Source organism: Cyprinus carpio, chromosome B3 (assembly GCF_018340385.1).
Source record: "Cyprinus carpio isolate SPL01 chromosome B3, ASM1834038v1, whole genome shotgun sequence".
Taxonomy (NCBI): Eukaryota; Metazoa; Chordata; class Actinopteri; order Cypriniformes; family Cyprinidae; genus Cyprinus; species Cyprinus carpio.
In genome coordinates this window covers 23,185,335-23,206,682 of record NC_056599.1, presented here as the reverse complement: position 1 = coordinate 23,206,682, position 21,348 = coordinate 23,185,335, and the positions used below count along the sequence as shown (strand labels likewise).

The 21,348-nt window shown below is 40.1% G+C and overlaps 1 pseudogene; it reads right to left on the bottom strand.

Moving 5' to 3' along the window:
* Positions 1 to 21,348, bottom strand: part of LOC122136801 — a 105,128-nt pseudogene that overhangs the window by 17,460 nt on the left and 66,320 nt on the right.

Sequence of the window (21,348 nt, the reverse complement as noted above, 5' to 3'; positions counted from 1 at the left end):
TGGGGAGTTGCTGCCTTTAGTTCTCCTCTTCAGCTGGTGAAATTTCAAAAATGTTCAATCAATTTCAATCTGGAGATTGATTTGGACATCTCTAAGTTTTTTAACATATTTTTGGTGCCATGAAAGTCCTTGACGTGATAGAGCAGGGTGTTTGGGTCATGTTGCTGCTGACAATATTTAGCGCTTTTCTGATTGAGTCCTGATGGCATTTTTCTTGAATATTGGTACCGAAGTAGGGTTAGTTTACCCTTCCAAAGTCATCATGCTACTGTCATCATACCTTAGTCATCATTACAGTTTATGGCCTGTGCCAGGAAATGGACAGCCATGCCATAGCCCATGCCATGACACCAGCCGTATCACCACCAAGCTTTAACAGAAGAGAGGCTAGGGTGTGCTTCAGGATCAGTTTGCCGTTCCGTTTTTTTTTTCTCCACCCTAAATGCTTTCCCCATCACTTAGATAAAGGGTTCTGTCTTTGTCGTATCTGTCATAGACTACTGACTGCTCTTTGGCCAAATTCTAATCTTGCCTTTCGTTTTTATAAGTGCTGATCAGAGTTTGCAATCTTTGCTGTGCTTGCATACTATAATATCTGTGGTCAATAGTCCTTGCGGACAGTAGTTTTTGTCATAGCTCAACCCCAGCTTTCTGGAGGCTATTGGTGATTTACAGATATTTATTTTACGGTTTATTTTCACAGCTTTTAAGTTTTCTCTGACTGTCATCAACCTAGCTGGATTGGTTCTGCATGTCGCCGGGGTTTTCCAATTCTTGATTTCCTCCATGCCCTTTGTTTTTGCTATAGTCTAATTGACTTCCTTCCTCTTTTCTTTTAGCAGCCACCATTGGCGTGCTTTTCTTTCAGAGTCAGCCCCCTCGTCCTTCATCCTGGTTTATGTTGTTCGTCATTGAATCAAGACTCAGAATGCAGAAGCAATGGATATAAACTGCACACGACACATTCCCTTCCCTGCTTTTAATATCTAAGAATAATGCATCAGGACACAAGCTTGATCACTTAGAAAGCACCTGTGAGGCAACTCTTCCAATACTTAGGCTACATCAAGATATGTGGGATGAACTCTAAAAGTGCTGATCTTCTTAGCTGATAACCAACATTTGAGGTAGTTTTGTCGCAGTATTCATCTTTTAAATCTTATTTACAGATTCTTTGACTCCACAGCAAACAGAGAGCAATTTTTGTCTTTAACTGTTCACTACTTTAATGGAGGGCACTGTATATACAGGTATATTGGAAGTAAAATACAAGTTCATTGTAAATAATTAATGTTGCTTATTTTGTGTGTGGTTTGTTGTAGTGTGTGTATATATCCCCTATATATCTGTTTCTCTATATATAGATATATATATATATAGAATATATATCTGTATATATCTTCTATATATATGATATTATATATATCGGTAACTCTGTATAATATTTATATATTATATATATACTAGAATATATATATAATATTTACATTTATCATTCATCAGACCTTTTAGCCAAAGCGTCTTACAAATAAGGACAAGGAATAACAAAACAAAAGAGCAATAAGATAAAACATGGGAAAACAATAATGATAAAAAGGGGGCGGGGGATAAATACAAACTAAACACATGTAAATGGGTGGTGGGGGGGCAACACAATGGAATGCAAGTGCTATAACAAGTCTCAGTTAACTTAACGCAGTACACATAGCAATGTTTTTTATTCTATAATAAATAAAAAGAAAACAGAATAGAAAAAAAGAATAGAGCAGCTAGTGTTAGTTTTTTTTTAGTGCTATAACAAGTCTCAGTTAACTGAATAGAGTGCAAGTCTTAAAAGATGCATGTTTTTTGTTAAGAATAGAATTAGAATGGAGAGTGCTAGAGTAGAGGTGTCACAATAAAGATGGAAGAGATGTGTTTTTAGCGGATTCTTGAAGATGTCTAAGGACCCAGCTGCTCGGATTGAGTTGGGCAGGTGCCATTCCACCACAGACACCACACACACCGTTGTGTTTTGTGGATTGTGGGGACATCCAATAGGCGTAATGGCTTTTTATACTTTACAGACTGATGTGCGATAGCCCTACACCAACCCTACACCTAAACCCTACCCTTACAGGAAACTTTGTGCATTTTTTACTTCTCAAAAAAAACTCATTCTGTATGGTTTTATAAGGCGTTTTGAAAAAATGGGGACATGGGTTAATGTCCTCATAAGTCCCCTCTCATTGTAATACCTGTGTCATACCCATGTCATTATACAAAGTTTGTGTCTGATATGTCACAAAAACACGCACACATGTGTGTGTGGTGGAATGACTACTATCTGTCTGTCTGTCTTGGTGTCTCTCTATCTACAATTATATCTACAGTATCTATCTACAGTATCTATCTATCTATCTATCTATCTATCTATCTATCTGTCTATCTGCTGATCGATCTGTCCGTCCATCTATCTAGCTGTCGGTCGATCTATCTGGTCTAGCTAATCTGTCTGTCTGTCTGTCCTAATCCATCACTGTATTTCTCTCTCTCGCTCTCTTTCTCTCTCAGTCTATTCAGTCTCTCTATCTATATGAGCTATGTTAAAAAAAGTCAAGTAACAGTCCACTTTGTTAAGCATGATTTGCCTGTGTTGGCAAGTCTGAGTGAGAGCTTCCTGTGTGGTGTGTGGTGTGTGTGTGTGTGTGTATGTGTGTGTGTGTGGTGTGTGTGTGTGTGTGTGTGTGGTGTCCAGTGCCAGGTCCGGTGCTGGGGGAGATATTTTTTCAACTGTACCATACTGTACCCCATGCTGATAGTCCCACTGTACACAGGCTCAGCCCTCAACCCCTTCCATCTGTTCATTTCTCTCTCTCTTTTACTTGAATGCTTCCAAACTCCATCCGCCATCTAAAAGCCAAAGGTACAAAAAGCTTTCAGTGAACCTCTTAGAGTGACCACGAACCCAAGGCCAAGGGGTCCGCTCATATATCTCCCCGTCAACTCTTTCAGTAACTCCTCTGTGTGGGTCACTCCTACCCTGCTTTCTATCTCAGTTTCCTCTCTTCTCTCCATACGTCCTTCAGCACTCCTCCTCACATATCTTCCATCGCGACCTGCACAGAGGGATGCCAACGGTGGCCAGGCGTCTCCATATCACCCACTCATCCCTGGCCCAGATCGAAAACAAGCCAGGAATGAATTGATGTTGCAGAAAGCTGATGGTGCTCGCTTTTAAGTTGGCACTGGCCCTTTTTAAAGTTACAGATATCTCACACACCCCGCCGAAAAACCTCTCTGCCACACACTTCTCGTCCGTCCCCCCGTCTCTCTTCTCTCTGACATTTGTTGGGCATTAGGTTCGTCCTAGAAGTTGACACAGACAGTTTTAGTGACAGTAGCCCACATCCGTCAACTACTGTACATACGGTGAAGACTCACGCAATCTCAACGTACAAACTATTAAGACGTTACACAATCTTAAGAGTGACAAACCAACCCCAGCCACATTGCAGGACCGTAACACACCAAGGTTGTATTTGTCCAACTTAATAACAGAGAGGTTCCCGGTGCTAATAAGACCAACACATTGATACCATAAGGTGCACAAAAAAAAAAAAAAATGCCAATCGGTGACACTGTAACTAGGTCATCACGCACATCAAACCTAACACGACTCCACAATACAAGCAGTCAGGGGTTTTACAAGAACCCAGCGCACACGGTCCCCTCCTGAGTGATCATTTCTTAATTTCTTAATGTATACACATGCAAATCACACATAGGTGTTTATGATCACACACACTACCCTGAACAGAAGAACCCAACAGCATCAACCCTTTCCAGTTAAGGAACTCCTCTAAATCAGCACTAATAGAGCCCAGCACATTCTCTTCGTCCGTCCCACACACACGCTACTTTGCTGCCCGCACGCCCCAGAAACACACACTGGTTTAGCATTCCTGTCCATCAGAGCAGCGGTGTAATCTGGCTGGAGGCAGACATTGTATTCTCCGGCCGTTAACAGAGAGACAGAAGCTGCGATTCACACACAGACACGAGCGCACACACACACTGCATGCATGCAGCTGGTGCAGATGTCTTCTATACCCTAGGCTAATGCCCACGAATCGAGTGCTCACTCTTCCCACGCACATAGACCACGCACACGTCCCAACACACTATGACACCCACGTGCATTGCAACACATCCCTGCCTGTCGATCCACTCCATCACATCCCGGCTCGTTCCTTGCACACATGCGGCCGCTCCTCTCTAGCCCACCTCCACTCCCTCCCTACCATCCCAAGTGAGGAAAAACATGAAAACAGCCCAGTACCTGTAAATGAACCCAGACGCTGCGATTCATAGGGCCTAGCGATGGCCAGGACGACGATAGGGAGAGGGAGAGGAGAGATCCTCCTCTCCGCATCCTCCATCCGCCCATTTCCCCCCCCTCCTCCTCCTCCTCCACCTCCTCCTCCTATTGCTGCTCCTCTTCCAGCCAGAGAACAGCAAACGAGAGCCAGTGTGAGGGGAGGTGAGAGGAGGAGAGGAGAGACGAGAGAGTGAGTGAGAACGATAGCCCAGCTCTCTCCAACCCTTTTCATACTTAAGACGATAGGAGAGATAGTTGCAGAGAGAGAGATAGAGAGAGAGCTTGATGGTTCACTGTGATCTGGGGACAGAGGATGAGGGAGAGCGAAATGATGTGCAAGGAGAAAGAGAGGGAGGGAGGGCGAGATAGTAGGTAAGGAAGAGAGAGAGAATGTGGTTTGACGACATGGTTTGTAGCATGAAAAGAAGGGAGAAATGAATGCACTGTGGATGGGAAGGGAGAGAGGGAGAGAGAGAGAGCGAATGGGGGGCTTTGAGGCAGGACTTAGTTTTAGTTTACTTGTTGATTAGTTAATGCATGAATTGAATGTAACCGTATGCTGGATAGAGTGCTGTTCACGCGAACAGGAAGCATTTCAGCATTTTAATAAAGCTAGGAACAAATCGCAGGGGTGTCTTGAGACATGTTGGTACAGTATTTGAACTGTTTAACACGTCACAGCAGCTCCAAATGCAACAGCACTCCATGGCATGGAGATTGCTTAAAAAGCCTCACAGCGCGACCGTAAGGGTCGCATAAGCATTCCATATCTCGTGCATATTTAGATAGCATTATGGTTAATGGCAAGTAATGACACGAGACACCTGCTGCGGTATAGGAGAGATCAAAAACCATTGGGCAATGTGCAATTAAAATACCAAGCACCAGTTTCACTAGGCAAGATAACGGTCACACACTCATCTGTCTCTCTTTACTCCTCCCCTCTCATGTACACATCTGCCTCTTCCCTCTCTTCTTCAAGCAGCCATGTGAGTTAAACAGAGCGGATGTTTCTATCACACCGCCTCCACTCAGTCACTGTTTTCCCCATTCATAAAAACTGGCAGCAGCCTTGAGAGGTAGAGAGACAGGGAAAGAACGAGAGAGATAGAGCACCTCTAGTGTTGCTCCTGGTCGGGTAGCCGTAGAGCACTAATGCTCTGAACCACCATCCGCCTATTACATCATCAATATCACAGCTACTGAATGAACATGTGGTTTTTTTTAATTTCTATTTTCAATGCTGTTGCTCGTGGTCACACCTGATTCACAATCTCCAGATTCATCGCATTAACCCGACTGACACAAGATACAGCAGTCTGAGGGACTGTGATGTCTGATTTTTGTAATTTTGTAAATACAAAACAATAGCCAAGACAGCAGAAGTGTGAGTTTACCGACTCATGTAACAAACACTACCATAAATATTGTTTAAGTATTAGCCATATTAAAAATGAATTTGCAGCAAAACCTCTGAAGATTGAATAGACCTCACATGCTAAACTTTTACTCAATTATTTCTGGCTAGAAACCATGGCTTTATTTGAAACGCAATTTATTTGTAAAATTATAAATGTCTTTACTGCGGACGTTTGATCAATTTAATGCATCTTTGCTGAATTTAATTTCTTAAAATAATAATATCTAATAAAAAAAAATCTTACTGGACTACATACTTTGGAATGGTAGCGTTACATTTCGCTACAGTATAAACTTCATATATTTCGTATGTGTCGTTTTAGTGTTACTATAGTATTTTTATGGAAAAGCAAAATATACTTGTCAAAATATCACCTGTAAGCTTTTCTTTGTCCTAGTCATTACCCTTGTCTCTTGCTTTGAAACCAGTTCTTAAATAATACCTTTCAAACACATTTGTACTGTAATTATTAATTGGATTATACTTTTTCTAGATAAAAACATTTTCCTATTCAGTTTGAAAAAAGACAAAGACCATATTATTCTTGGATAAAAATACACCTTGGATGGTTTAGACATGTTTTTTTTTTTAAGAAACTAATGGCCACACACCTTGTGGGGTCTTTAAAAACTACTGTAATAAACTTCATAGTAATAGTTATGTTCCAAAATTTATTTAAAAACATTAATAACAACAGCTACTGTAAAACCTTCAAGAATTTAAAGTAATATTGTCTAATTAAGACGTTAATTTTAAAATGCATAAAATAACACAATAAGTATTTTCTGCAGAGTTAAGTATGACTGATTTATAATTAATAATTGAATAAAATAATTTACATAATTACATAAAATAAATTAACTGTCAAAAAGTAATTGGTGAAGTTAATTAGCTCAATGTCTGTAATGGTCCAGAGTCTCTGCATATTAATCAGACTAATAAGCAGACCATGGGTCAGTGGACATTAGCCATGCACATCTACAAGTATGTGTACCATTGGTGCGCTTGGTTGACGTAATCACGGTCACACACAAGCACTAAGAGCGAGAGTGATTAATATAAATCTCACTAGCCACTGGACAGAGCCAAGTGGATCTGTTTACTTACACACCTGACTGTCGTTTGTGTAAGCTATCAGGACAGAAAAGATACATGAACAATCTCACTACCACTTCTTACTGCCTTTAAAGTGTACGATGGGTATTGCACTTGTCTGTGAAAATGGTGTATTTTTCATCCTCCTCTGAACCTGTTTGTCTGTTGTTCACTGTCTGTGGGCCGTGGCAGATGTATACACTTCCACACCCCATCTGCTTCCTCTTCTGCCTTCTGTCCACAACCTGACCGTTTGTTCTTTCCCTCGTCCTCTGCTTGTCCTCCCATCACTATCACACTCTGGTCCCTCTCTGCCCTTGGTTTTTTTTTCCTGTCTTCTCTTATTATCATAGTTCTTATGGCCGACACTGTCCCTTAGGTTCTGCAATGACCTTGAGTAGAGGCTAAAAACCCCCTAAAAATCATGCTGCCTTACCCTTAAAGGATAGTGTTCTACCCAAAATGACAATCCCTTTCATCATTTACTTACTTTAATATGAGTTTTTGTCTTCTGTGGAACACAAAATGTCCAAGCTGTATTTTTCCATAACCATAAAAGTGACCACGATTAGAACTACTAGATTTTCAGTAAATCACGACTTTGAATTTGAATCATGTGAATGCTTTGTCACACAAATCTTTTCATATGTCAAATGAAATAGTCACTAGTTTTGCACTAGTTGTGAAGACTAATTTGATTTGGTGTATTTGGTGTCCCATTTCTGGAGCTTGACAGCCCCTGCTAAATGTAGAGCCAAAATCATCACAATATCAAAGAACCAAAGACTTAAACTACTTCAGCCTGTGTTCACTGAGTTAATTTAATACACCTGTTTTACAATTTTGAGTTGGAAATTTTACTGAAAATAAATTAACTTCTTTCCATGACATTTACAATTTTATTGAGATGCACCTGTATGTATGTATATATATATATATATATATATATATTTATTTATATATATATATATAGAGAGATATATTCGAGTCTATCTATCTATCTATCTAAATATATATATATATATATATATATATATATATATAGATAGAATAGATAGATAGATAGATAGATACAGTAAGAATAGATATATATAAGATATACACACACAACAATTTTTTTTTTTACTCGTGAATTTTCGACCCAATACAAATTTTAGAGAGCTTGCCACAAGCTAACAAACATTGTATATTCATTATATAAAATGTCCACAGACTTTTAAGATTTTATTAATTTAAATGAGATGTATTCATTTACACTTTTTTCCCCATATTAAACTACTCCTATTTATGCAGTTTTTTTCAAGGACTGTTTAAACCATTTTTCTTCGTCAAAGAAACAAACAAAGTTATGGGGACAAATGAAAATGGCGTGTTTCTTGATATTAGTTGTTTTTGGTTTATTTTAATGCTTGTTTTGTCCTAAATTAAATGATGATTTTAAGGTCATACAAGTACTTTCAGGCCCGCCTTGAGAGATTTTGCCGCTGCTATTTGAGAACCACCGCCTCTACACTGGGAACAAAACATTAACTGATTTAAATGAACTTGTTTTTAGGTCAACAGTACGATATTAAAGTATCACTGAATCAACCAAAATACATACATTTTGTTTAAGCAACAAAAGTAATTTTTATCGGGTAGAAATAGCAATTTACGTGTATAGAGTCTCCAATCCTTTAAATGTATAAAGAAGCAAGCAGCTTGGCTCATCAGCCTAAACTTCATAGCAGTGTTCTTGGAACAAAATGATGATCAGTTTTATCACTTCAGGGATGATCTATTCCCTTTTAAAAACAAGTACACTTAAATTTACCCACCCAGACAACGCATGCACAAGAAGATAGAGACAGACCTCCCCCCGTAACCTTCTGTCACCTCACTCTCCTTTAACAACTGTCTGTAAACAAAGCAGAACCCTATGAACTGAAGGAGGATAGCGAGCGAAAGGGAATCGGAAAAGATATGGGAAACTGCGAGTAGCTGAGATCGCCAATCTATCACTGGTGAAGAAGTTCAGGGATGAGAGAACTGGGAAGCGAAAGACATGAAGTACAAGAAGAGGAAGAGAGAGCAAAAGGGGAGAGAAAGTAAGAACATCACATCATCTCTGTCAAAGCCCTCTTTCGTTGGATGTCGATGTTTGGTTCCTCGCTCCTTCCCTCCATGCCTCCCCTCTCTGCCTCCTTCGCTCTCATACTGCATTGCTGGATCTGATAATCTAGCTGCTCTTATTCTCTCCTCTTTCAGCATCTCTCCCACTCTTTCTGTCCTCCAGCATGGTAGAAACTACACCACACCGCTGTTCATTCAGGAGCATGTGTGTGATGAAGAGAGCAGTTTCGCAGAGAGGAGGAGAGAAAGAGTGAAGAGTCGGAGCAGCAAGAGAGGGAGAATCAGTAGGAAGAGAGTGGTTTAAGGGAAGTGTGGAATATTGGCAGAAGGCGTATGTGTGCCCTGTACATTATACGTAATGTATTGGTTGGCAATATTTCCCAGATTCTGGTATAGATGCCAGACAACTTTTCTGGAAACGTTTTTCTGTACGTAAGTGACTGCGCAGCCGTTTTCGAGCATACTCGTTTCAGTGAACTTTTCCCTGAAACTATACTGTACCGGCCCTTGACTCGCATGTAACTCAGATCACTGTCCATAAAAAGATCAAGCCGTGCGTGGGAAGGGAAAAGCGAGTGCCGCAGGGCGCTTCAGGGACAGGGACGCTGGAATTATGAGCACAGCTGAGCTCGCGACAGACCGAATGAAGACACGGAGCCATAGAAGGACGATGTGGAGAGAGGAAGCTGCTATTAAAAATGACTCCGGCGAGGTGAATGACAATGAGGGAGGTGTGGTGAGGTTTATGCCAGAAATGACGTGAGTGATGTGTGGGGTTCCTGGAAAAGTGGGGGCTGGGTTAGAACGGAATTGCTGAGAGAGGATGGAGGAAGAACAGAGACAGTTTGATGAGAATGTTTTTAATCGCATTTTGATCTAGGTTAATATACATACAAATAAAAAATAACAATTGTTTTTTTGATGTTCTTTCATAATACATTAAAACTTACAATCATATAGAGCTCAAAAATGTATTAAATGTATTAGTATGGGTCGAAATTTTGAAATCACACACACATAAATATATATATACACATACACAGAACATACAGTCAAACCGAAAATTATTCAGACACCTTGGAACATTTTCTAACATTATTTACAGTTTTAATTTCAGTTATAAGTTTAGAAACTCGTATGACGAGAACAATATGACAAGAATCCTGACAGAACAAATTTATCTTGAGAATGCCTGATAACTTTGCTAGAAAGGTATGTAATAAATTAAGCTGAACTAGCTTGTCAGCTGTGAAATCTAAGTACCCAGTTAGATAATACCAATTTAGGGTCAAACAATTACCAAGCAATGCTTAATTTTGTCTTGGTCTTTAGTTTAAAAGCAGTCGTACAAAGCAACCAAAGAAAAAGCACTCCTAAACATGTGGGCAGCTCCAAAGTGTCTGAATAATTTTTGGTCCTAAATTTTGATCAGTTTTACTGGCAGTCCACTGCATGAAGAATTTTTGGGTGCGACACGGTTACAGTTTACTTTAGTTTTGCAACTCTCACTTAAGATAAATGAATCCAGTGTTCTGCACCCACTCGTAAAAAAAAAATATAGCAAAAATTATCTCTGGTGACTACTACTAATTTATATTTTCGTACACTAACATGTTTCACACACTATAGTAAAGACCTTAGGGTACGGTGCCAAAAAGTTTTTGGTTTTTTTCCCCCTCTGGGTATGTCAGTAGCTTTGAAAAATGCTTAAGCATCCATCTGTCTATGTATGATCCATGTGATTCCTCCCTCTCTTTCTCTCTCTCTCTTTCCCTTCCTCTTTAGTGCCCTTTCATATTATGACTTCCATATGGAGTCACCACCAGGAGTGGGAGGCGGATGGAAGAAATGAAAGAGTGCAGGGGGTTAGTCAAATGGGAGGAATTAAAAGAATGCGAGGCGGAGTGCAAGGGAGTACGGAGCAGGAACTAGGGGGTGACAGCCAAAATAGAGGGGGAAAAAAACAATTACAAACTTAAAACACGTAAGAAGTTGCGTCTGTGTGTCCTGTTTAGTGTATTTCTACATGTGGGGAGTAATCTAGTGTGACATGAGATCTGAAAAAACTATGGATTTAGTATGTGTATATTTGTATGTAAATAATTTTGCTAGGCTTGTATTTGTGTTGTCCCTTGCAGCTGCTGGGATGAGGTGAGCTGAGCTCTCTCTGTGACTGGGACAGAATGACATCACATGTTCAGCTTATGTTTACTGTGGGGCTAATGAATAGAGCACAGCAGTGGTTAATTTCCAACACACCTCCAAGACTTTTAGACAGACTGAGAGAGAGAGTTGAATTACCCATGGCCACCAACTACAGATATTCCAGTCTTGCACAAAGTATTTCATTTCATGTGTGTGTCAGTTAACTTCCAAGGGGCTGGGACGAATATTTTTTAGTCCCCCCGGTTCCCCGCAAGGCCAGGTGACGTAGGCTCACCATGAGAGTAGCTTCATACTCTCCCCGTCATTCCCCCAGCCCCTTACAAACGGCCCTGGGCTGACACTGACCATTTTATGTGAACCATCCTACGAAGTAGATTACTGATTGACTTAGGGACCATCCACACAAGAAACCGTGGTTTTGCCATGTTAGAAATGTAGACGCCGAGCAGGGGAATAAAAAATACAGCGGAAAAGACATGGTTTTTGAAAGCTGAACTTCTTTAACTTTACCATAAGCTCCATGGTCCACTAAACGTTCATAAGTACATGTTTCCTGAGACCAAACATTCCAACATTGCAAAGCCATCATATTGGAATGCAAACATATTTTGCCAAAACATAACTGAATCGGCACTTGCCCTTTATAAAAATATATTACTATTAAAAAAAAAAAAAAATTACAGGCAAATTAAATATAAATCCTCGTTCTTTACAATCATTTGTTAACAAACTGTCCAGGTCTTAGAATGAATCGTAACATATTATTATAGAAATATTAAAGAGTTTTTATTGCTGAAACAACTTTAAAAAATACTTACAAGACTTAAAAATTAAAAAGTATAAACTCCATATGAAGCAATCTTAATGAAATAAAAATAACTCAAATAAACTTTCTTTTAAGGAACCTTTTTTTTTTTTTTTTTTTTTTTTTTTTTAGTGGAAAATCATTTCTACAACCTTCTGGTTACCACACTGAGCTTTTAAAACCTATCGTTCACCAGCCAAAAATAAAAAATTCTGTCATCTATTACTTGGCCTTATGGTTGTTCCAGACGCTGTAAGGACCTTTCTTACGGTTCATCTCAGAACACAAATTAAGTTTATTTTAGATGAAATTTCTAAGTTGTTTTCTGAATCTTCACAGCAACTGAAAATGTTTTATAGCTCTCAGAAATGTAGTAAGGACATCCGTTAAAATAGTCCAATGTGACATCAGTGGTTCAACTGCCGGTGTGTTTGATGGGCTATGAGTTTACGTTGTTTGTGTGCAAAAGAAAACAAAAATAACAAGTTATTATATTCAGCGTTTTCTTCCCCTCTTCTGGATCAGTCTCCAACGGCATTCAATGAGAGTACCACAACGTATCGCGTGTGATCCTGCTGACGCAGGAGCGGCATTCTGATGTCGAACACAGGATGTGCTGTGACTTGGTTTACAACGCAGAGGGAAATGCACAGTGTTTAAAGGGATACGTTTGGGTGAACTATCCCTTTGAACACTACACTGCACTTATGGCGATTTTCCACTGCATGGTACGGCACAGTACGGTTTCACTTTTTGGGGGGTTTTTCCACTGGGTAACAGTACCTGGTACCTGGTACTTTTTTTTAGTACCACCATCGGTTGAGTGGTTCCAAGTGAATCGTACTGTTTAACCCAAAAACGTGACGTGTAAACTCTGCTGATCCCACGGATTGGCCGGAGAGAATCGTCACTTACCTGCATCACTGAACTCTTGTGACACGAACACACCACAGAATGGCTAAGATTTAAATCAGGCACAGCCAGCAAAGGATTGAACGCAAATTTGTTTTGAATACAACCAAAAAAGTGGCTGTTTCGTTATTTGTTGAGGAAGTACAGACCTTCCTCATCCCTTGATGGCAGAGGAGCAGATCCAACTAGAGCTTGATGGTTGGCGACGCAGAATGATTTTTTTTGTAGGGAGTCAGGGCAGTAGAGGCGGTGCAACTATAACGATCATGTGAATAATCCCCGTCCACTCTAAAGCGATACTAAACGGCAAATGGAAATGCAAACAACTGTACTGAGCCGTTGCCGAGTCATTACCACGCAGTGGAAAAGTCTCCATGAAGTGTTAACACTTAGAACACTAACTCTTAGAATGAAATATAAAGCTTGAATCGCAATGCCACACTTTATCCACTTATAATGACAGATGAACTAAATGTAAAGTACTGTAGTTCACAATTTCAGTGTCCCGTTTCTTCAGCGTCAGTCTCAGCTGTTTAATAGGAAAAATTAATTTAACATAACAGACTCGCATGATTCTGACTTCCAAAACCAGCTTCACAGGCTGCCAAAACGTACTGAGATGCATGAATCACACGCTGCCATCTCTGTCTACATACCCATCAGGTCCTATACACTCACATTCACAGCAGTGCTAGAAAAGGACGCCAAGGGCCTCCTCAGGTGAGTCACTGCCAACGGCAGCACTTCAGAAGAACAGACCCGAAAACTCGCACGTTGCTGAACAAAACTCAGTCTAAACCCACAAGACGACGCAAGTAGATGATAAATAACGCAAACATTTGTGAGAAACAAATCTATACGGGAAGAATGCAACTTGAAAAAGACCAGCATTTTAGATGCTTTACTTAACTAGATTTCCCTTTGAATTAAATTTTAGCATTGTATGCATGTATTTTTGTATTTTACACACTGTTAGTGAGTCTTTTACACTGGTCCACTAAACCTAAATCAGCAACAAACCCGCATAAACTCTTAAACTGGCCTTCTCAGCAGGGAAGTCCTTCATTACAACATATCGACATCTACATATCAGCAATGCACATCCAAAAATTTGAAGTGTTCTTACCTGGGTGCGTCAAAGCTATCATAGGATCCAACTCGTTGGTAATGTCGGAATAGTCGCTTGGCTCTCTCACTGCGGCCTCTCTTGAAAGACGCATACACAACCGCAGCCACATGAGGTTGGTGTGAGGGTGCAATTAACAGCATGACAAAAATACATGTCCAAACTTGAAGTTTCCCGCTCTGACAGAGCGCGGTGGCCCAAACCACGGTGAGTTTAGCCAGCGGTGAAATGGCATCAATCGGGTCCTCTCTCACACTCCAGTTAGTACTGTAAACTATTAATTAGTTCATCATAGCTGCTCTCCCTCTCCAAGTCTGACATCACAACATCACAGAGACGCTGTGGGCAGTCTTGACTGTCCTACACCCGGTACATCTGGGGACTATCACAAAGAATGACCGATCCTGAGTGTAGCCTGGATGTCTTTGATGCAACAAAACGTGTGTGGAATGTCGTGTGCGTTACTGAGGAGTCTCACCTGAACGGGACTCCACAGGCTGCGGTAGAGAACACCGTCCTCCAACGCAGTCAGAGGGGAAACCATCCCGTCGCAGCCGCGAACTGTCCCCTCACAGTAGCCGCCTTCACCCAACACTCAACACTGAAGAGAATAAGAAGAGAGAGACCACAGGGGGTGTGCGAGCAGTACAACATGAAATCGTGCATAGTCACAAAAACCACAGATATAGAGACGCAGAGCTGCGCCATGACCAGCACCCATGGTTTTTTTAGCCACCAAAGTGGATGTAGAATTACACGTCTTTTATATTTTAGGTTCCCAACTTTTTTTCAGGGTGCTTTAATGAAGAGAAAGTTAGAAATACATTTCTCAGGCGGGCATGACAGTTCAGTTTTTTTGCATGTGCGGTCCCCATGCACCCACGTATATAATGAACCATCAAAACTGTTTTTCCTTCTGTTTCCTTGGTATGATCGTACTCCTTTTATGGCACCCCAAACACAGCTAGGACTGGCACCTGGTTACACCTTAGAAAACCTTATAGGTGCATGACGCCCCTGATACACACTCCATAGCACAATTTTCAAGTACAAAACAAAAAAAACATTTAATCACAAATCACATGCAAATCAACTATCACTTTGAGTTGACTAATTTCGCTTAAAGAAAACATGCATAGTATGCAAGCTAGTATGGTGACCGCATGTAAACAGAGTGGATGGAGCTCTAGAATTAAACAAACACATACAAAACAATAGAATGCACGTTGACACGCTCGCAAACAGACAGTATCCTGACCATACCAACACATATCACCAGAAATACATAACACAGACAACGTTTATCCACACCTGTGAAAAACATACCAGAAACAAACAAACATTTAATGGCACTGTTGCTGGAACACACACTTCTCACACAACGCACCATCGACACAGGGACACACGCACCACCCATTCACCTTTTGACTTTGTCTCCCCCTTGTTGAAGCTGATCTCGCGGTCTCCCTGGGCCGAAGTGCGAGCGGGGTGGGCCACAAACACACGGCCAGGCACGGCACTGTAGAGACGCCGCCGCTGCCCGCTGCTGTGCCCTGGGACTATCTGATAGAGCCAGCGCCTGTACAAAGGCACACGTATCAGACAACAGGGGTTATAACATTCATTATGCATTATGCACATTTACTTACCGGCTCCGACTAATTCAGGTGTCAATCTTCACAGGACGTGAATATTGATGATGATTTAGGCATAGAGTTTCTGAATGAACAGCTTTAACCGTGTCCTTTGGTACTCTCTTTTTCTCATCCCTTGGTCTTCCCCGTGTTTTGCCGGACTCCGATCGTCTCGGTCGCCTGTTCGGCCACGGGACGGGGGAACGGGTTCGTGCTCCACGGGGACTGCTGGAGCTACGCAAGGTGCCGCCATGCTTTAGACCCTGACAGATAGACATTAACACGATGAGTAGCAATTAAAGCACTGAACATAAATACGAAGAGTAACCAATTAAAGTTTCTGATAACATCGTGTGTATGTACTTTGTCCTAACCAACATAATAAAACTGTATTGTACACACAGTGTCAAACCAAAGGGTCAAGGTTTGGCTGGTCTTCAGTGTCACGTGATCCTTCACAAACTGATTTTGGTGTGTAAGATATATTTCTTATTATTAATGTTGAAAACAGTTGTGCTGCTTAATGTTTTTGTACATAGTATTTTTTTACTTTGAGCAATTTACGTATCCTTGCTACTCAAGCATAAAAGTATACATTTAGTTTTGAAAACTTTTGAATGGTAGCATTTACTCACAAACATAACGCAGCAGGGCTAGACTTGGCCAACCCACTCACAACTGCTGCTTCTGTCTCTCGTTTTCTTGATAAGAATGGCATTTATTTAGAATCAGAGCGATTTTTACGAGCAGTTCAAATGGGAGACCTTTCAGATTGCACACTCCACTTGCCTCAGCACCAGGCGCTAGTCAAATGAGCGGAAACAGTGCAGGTATGACAAGGAGCTTCAGTAGAACAGCAGTGTGAACTGCGGTCAGGTGAGATTTTGTCAGGTCATATGTCAGTAAAAACAAATTGTCATATCCCGTCAGCCATTATGCTGTGTTCGTTGTGAGTGATTTTAATTTGTGTGCTTTAATGGAGCATGCTCTTCAATTCCATGCACAAATATGGCGGCGTGCTGTAGCCCAACTACGAACTTTTATGTCAGATCCGTTTCACCTTCAGCACCGACAGCTCTGTAAAAGTAATAAGCAGCGCAAATAATCCCTAATAACCCAGCTGCTGTGATGCCTTCTGTTAATCAAAGAACAAAAGAAAAAAAAAAAGATGAAATCAATAACTTTTGTAGCTTTAAGGATTCATCTATATTTAATTTAGGATTTAGTGTTTGATAACTTTATTTAATTTCTGTATATTTCCTACTTGCTGAAGGGCAGAGGTAAATATGACATTTAATATAGTGGTTTTATGTGAAGATTGCTTTAAGTTCACTTAAATTAGACGTTGTTATTTTTTTACCCCTGGTTTACAAAGATTAGGTTTTAAGCCTAGTACCAGACTAAAGTGTAAATCTGAGCTGTTTTTTAACCGAGAAGAAACTTGCATTGGGACTGATCTTAAAATATATCAGTGCCTTTTGTTTTGTCTCAAGATGCACCACCAGTAATGTGTATTTTCTAAGGCTTGTTAATAAAGACTAACTTAAATGTCTCAATTTAACTGTGGCCTAATCCAGGTTTAGTCTAATCCCTGTCTGTGAAACCGGGCCTTAGTCTAATAAATGTTAAAATTGACACCTCTCAGTTATACTGTGATGTTGAATGGCTATAGTCAAATATTAAATATTAGGGGGGGAAAACAATTAATAGAGAAATTATTAGTATTGGTATTAGTGGTTTTGTTTTAGGTGGTGATAGCTTTTAGTAGAGATGTTAGTAGCATTGGTATCAGTGATGCTCGCTTTCAGTAAAGATGAAAAAAAGATGTTGTAAAATTATTGCAATATAAAAGTATATTTAAAAAACTTTAATGTAGGTGGGGTTAATCGTGATTAATTGCGATTAATTTCAGAAAAAAAATATGTGATTAGTTATTATTCTTAATACATTTTAAGGAAAAACAAAACAAAACAAAAAAGTACCTAAATTTGTTTGGGGGACAAAAAACAAAAACAACAAAAAAAACCTTACAGTACCCCCCACAGACATTTTCGTTTTTTTTTTTTTATTTATACATAAAAAATACTTTTTTTTAAAAAAAACAATAAAGGGATTACACCCTGCACAGAGGACTAGTTTGATCCGATCCGCAGCGTTGGGGAAAAGCGATCCAGTCTGGCACTTTCATACTGTTGTCACTGTTTGGCCCGCAAGAAGGGATGAGGATTGGGGCAATCCAAGAGTACGTGAACTCTCCTTCTTCCTCTGGGGGGCATACTTTGGAGACTCCAAAAAGGGAACTGACATCAAATCAGGGAGAGAAACAGTCATATAGAGAGAGAACAGATGCCAGGACAAACAGAAGTAATCTCCAATTGCCCAATAATGTCCTGCAAAATGCACTTCACAGGATATTCGGTGTACAACGTACACTGCATGGGTGGTCTGTATTGCGATGATGTTTGCAAAGCATTACAAATGAAGTGAACTTCAACAGATCCCCTGCTCTGAGTGTGTAGGGAGCAGTGAACACTGCTTGGGGACTGATTTGAATCGCCAAAGCAGCTAAAGAGAGACGAAAGTATCAAGCTCCAAATGTCACACAGTTTGAAGAGCAAATACAATTTATCTCAAACAGAATAAAACATACCCGGCACAACCAAAAAGAAATCTCTGCTCCTTACCTACAATCTGATTCACGGTGGTTTTTTAATGATTTCTCCCAGCTCAAAATGGCCAGACGATCACAGCCACCTAGAAAGAAGTTCACATCACGATTAAAATTACTTGCATCTCGTGATTGACGCACAGTGACGTAAGGCTTGGGAATAACACAATATTAAACACACCATGCATTAACTGCCCTTGATATTAAACACAAAGCGCACGTTCACAGGTCACAGCTGGCTGCTGTGGAGATGGCTGAAGTTAAGTTAAACACTCTTTCGGTCGCTGCAGCTTCACTCACACCTGGGACTCGTCAATGCATGCAAAAAACGATACAAGCCCTACGAAACAGCAAGTGCATCAAACAGTGCCATTTCTGGTGCCACTAGCATCAAACAGATTTGTAAGCGTGCAAAAATAAAACAAAAAAATGTTTTACAAGCACAACAAAAACACTGATAACTATCAAAAAATCACGTCGTTTTGGGAACGAACTGTTATTAAAAAATAAAAAAAAGTCACATTTTGACATTAAACAGACACACTGCACTAAATAAGTCAGCCAAAGAGATCAAGACATAATTTTAGACATTTATTATTATACTAACTTATGGTTTATCTTTGGATATTATATAATACTGGGATAGGAGGAAGCATCTTAACATCCAAAAAACATTCTTTACCTAGAAGTTAACTTTAACAAACATACATAAGGTTGGAAGGGGGGTTGTAGAATTTAGGCTTCCTTAATTACTTGATTTAACCCTGTTAATGATAATTGCAGGTAGCATTGAAAAAACAAGAAACACCAGATAACACCTGCAAGTGTCTCATAATTACCTGGAAGGGGGTGTTGCCCACTGTTATTCCTTTGTGTCCTTATTGGCTCCTCGATACAGCAAAATGCCGAGGCTACAGCTTTTCCTAAAATGGATAAATTAGACAATCAAACGGCCTGAAGACTTTGAAGCCATCCCATGACGAGACCATAAAAGGTAAACAAAGCATTATACATCAATACACTTTTATGTCCCCTAGTAGTATTCATCCACTTGTACACAAAATAATTACATTTGCCAACAGATCTTTAAAGCATCCCTGGAAAGAGCATTCTGGTGACACAGCGGCTGAAGAGCATGGAGTAAATGCTTGACCAGCCACCAAACCTGCACTAGTTAGCACAACAACCAGACCTGAAAAATCATGACTGGTATAAGACTGGCATTTACAACATGATGTTTTATTATTTGATTTTTGTGTCTGGCCAGCGCATTTATCACCTTGTCTATATAAAGCACCATATGTGCAGGGCAGTGTTTCCTGAGGCATTCTGGGATTGAGGAGTCTGCACCATAAAAAAAGCAGGTGCTCTAAATGTTTTTTTTGTTGAGAGTTCCCATTTTGACAAGCCTGGAGAAAGAAAAGAGAGAGACAGAGGAAAAGGATAGACAAAAAAATGAGAGGAAAGAGGTGGAAAGAGAATGAGAAGTGGATATGGAAGAGCAGAACAGTCATTTGACATACGGAAGGGACAAAGAGGGGAGAGAGGAATAGATTTTAAACAATTGTCAGAACAGACAACTTTGCTAATTAACACCCTGCAATGTGGATGTCGTGGAGTGAGAGAAGAGAACGAAAGAATCAAAATAGATATGGAAATGCACACAATGCACAGGAGAGAGAAGAAGGACTGAGCAGTATGATTCCCAACTGGTGGTACTTGGAAGAAACTTAAGATACGGATTCTGATCTTGTAAGTCTCTACATTGCCTTTATGTTTTGCAATGTCTGTCTGCAACAAAAACTTGTTTAGCGTCGTTAATTAGTAAATTATTAATTCTGCCATAAAGACTGGAAATGACTTTATTCTTGTAAAACATTCCATGGCCTGGATTGAGTAGGTTTTCAAGGCTAAAAGCTTATTAGTAAGTGAATTTATTAAAAGGGAGGAGAAATGGGCAAGTGTAGTTTTTCACATGCACAAGTTGACTGTTTTTAGTTTAAACCCCCCGTGTGATTGTTTTCTTGTTCTCCTTCCCATCGTGGTCTAATATTACTCATGGATGCTACATGATATCTCGTGTAAATATGAGTCAAAAAGGAACACGGAACCCAGTTTCTTGTTGTTCTCCACTGAAGCCTGATGATGCGAGTTTTTTTGGTTTTGGTACTGTGGCAGCACTTAAAAACACATTGCCCAGTCGGCTCACGACCACGGCATCATGCAATCGTTCAGCTCATAGAGGGCAAACCCTGTAACAACGCTTCCTTTTTTTTGCCACGCGCTCTCCAGGCTGGGCACTCTTCGGGGCGGACACTGAGTTTAGTATGCTTACCAATAGGATCTTTTAAATATGGGTGTCATTTTTGTTCTAAGGAACAGTATTCCATTTCGGGACCTACACCCGATTTTAACGAGTTAAAATTTATTATGTGTATATGCTAATTGGTCCGCAGGTATGTTTGTAGTATGTATCATGTAATTTTCCACAGTCTTAAATTTTTTACAGTTGTGCTGATTAGAGAGTTGTGCGTGTGGGCAAACCATGATAACGGTATTTTATAACCATGTGAAGTTGTTCCTTTCACGTGTTGAGCATTGAAGCATGCGTGCAGAATAAAACAACATACTGTTAAACTTACTGTAAGTCCGTTACCGAAGTATCCAAACAAACAAAGACATAAAACCATAACGTGTAAATAATATGCAGGGATGTTCAGGGTAGATGCGTGATTCCCATGACATATGAATGAATGATGCACAGATACAGCAGGTTACAAAAATCAAAACCCTGAAAAAATTTTGTTTTTTTCAATGGTCGAACTGGCCTATAACTGTGACTGCAAAAAAAAATAGTATGCTAGAGCTAATTAACAATTATTGTTATGTTATATATATAAGGTATATCGCATATATATATATTATATATATATATCGCTTCGTCAAGCTTTAGAATAGTGGTGAACATATGTTTATGTCGGTTTAAGAACACTAGACAAGTGTGTCCCGGGTACATCCCAAGTATATGGGGGTCGGGGTGGTGACAACAA